Source organism: Nanorana parkeri, unplaced genomic scaffold, assembly GCF_000935625.1.
Source record: "Nanorana parkeri isolate BGI_ZX_2015 unplaced genomic scaffold, ASM93562v1 scaffold1739, whole genome shotgun sequence".
NCBI lineage: Eukaryota > Metazoa > Chordata > Amphibia > Anura > Dicroglossidae > Nanorana > Nanorana parkeri.
The window spans coordinates 19877-21505 of NW_017308007.1; the positions used below are offsets into that span (position 1 = coordinate 19877).

At 52.7% G+C, this 1629-nt stretch overlaps 1 protein-coding gene across 1 annotated transcript in view; it reads left to right on the forward strand.

The window, feature by feature from the left end:
- The window catches only part of PTPN23 (protein tyrosine phosphatase, non-receptor type 23), a gene marked incomplete at its 5' end in the record, with an annotated part of 27735 nt that overhangs the window by 19824 nt on the left and 6282 nt on the right, over nt 1-1629 (forward strand). The window lies entirely within an intron of this gene.

Consider the following 1629-nt stretch of genomic DNA (forward strand, 5'->3'; position numbering starts at 1 on the left):
CGGTGTGCAGGGGTTGGGGCTTTGGCCGGGCTCGGTGTGCAGGGGTTGGGGCTTTGGCCGGGCTCGGTGTGCAGGGGTTGGGGCTTTGGCCGGGCCCAGTGTGCAGGGGTTGGGTCTTTGGCCGGGCCCGGTGTGCAGGGGTTGGATTCGTGGGCAGACCTAGTGTATGTGGCATTAGGATGGGGCAGGAGTCAGTGACCAGACCTGGTGTGTGGAGGGGTAGGATGAAGGGGGGGGCGAAAAGCAGACCTGGTGTGTAAGGGTTGGGCCTAAGGCCAGGACTGGTGTGTGTTTGGCAGGGGATGGGGGGCAGTGGCCAGACCTGGTGTGTGGCAGGGGGGCCACTGACCATACCTCTGCTCACTTCATTTCCTTCAAGCCATGGTAATGTAGTTGCCACGTCACGCTGCTCATTGTTGTCACTCTGTGTGGTCACGCTGCTCATTGTTGTCACTCTGTGTGGTCACGCTGCTCATTGTTGTCACTCTGTGTGTAAATTACAACTTGTCCTTCTCTCCACAGCAAAAAGTGGTGCGCTACTTCCCCACCGAGCGCGGCCAGCCCGTTCTTCATGGACAGATCACGCTGACTCTGACCAGCCATAAGGTGGCCGACACGCACGTGGAGAGAGTCATCTCGCTGCAGTACAAGGACCAGAGCCTGAAACGCTCCATCATTCACCTGCAGTTCACCTCCTGGCCGGAGCTGTACGTCCTCCACGTTATTTGTACAACGATGAAAAGCTGAACCCGGGCCGAGCCACGAAATACACAGAGAGATGACATATGGGGGGGATGTTTTATCTGCCAAAGGATTCGTAGTTCTGTCCATCAAGTCTTAAGATTTACACAGCTCTGCCACATAGCACAGGCCTGTCTGCCAGGGGAGGAGACCTGATTTTTCTCTGCTGCAGTTCAGGAACACTCGCAGGTCTTGTCCCTCCCCCAAGCCTGTAACTGGACAGTGAAGGAGAAGAAAGAGACTGATGAGCTCCTCTCTCTCTCTTCTCTCCTATCAGCAGGTTTCTTCTTAGCACACGAGTACTGTATGTCCATCCGAAGCTTTTATTCTCAGTTTCGGTTTGATTGAGGAAGGATTAGAACCCATTAGGTTTTTTTTACTTCTCTCTGGGGCTCCATTAGAGAGATTTCCCCTCACTTCCTGTCCTGCTGAATGCATTTTACCAGACAGGAAGTGGTGGGGACTCTCCAGCAGCAGCCCAAACCGAAATGAAAAAAGCTTTTCTTTAGTGGAGTAGGAAAAGGCTCGGTCAGGTTTTTATTTCTGCTTGTGTCTCAGTTTCAGATTTTCCCTCACTTCCTGTCCGGTAAAACAGACCGCAGGAAGTAAGAGGAGAGTTTAGTAGAAGCCAGTCAGGGTTCCAGTCCTTCTGTACGCTCTCAAAAACGACAAAAAATAGATTTCTCCTCCATTGATGGACAGAGGAAATCATTAACCTTTCGGGTTATACTTCCGCCTACAGGAGGATTGGACGCTGGCAAACAAAAGTATTGTTGGCTAGGATAACCCCTCCCACTACCGGCGTGCCTCCCTCTTTTGGATGAGGTTGACCTTTGGCATGGTTGGCGTCTCTCTTCTTGGTCCTCGGGTATCAGGCGTAGTCCTCCA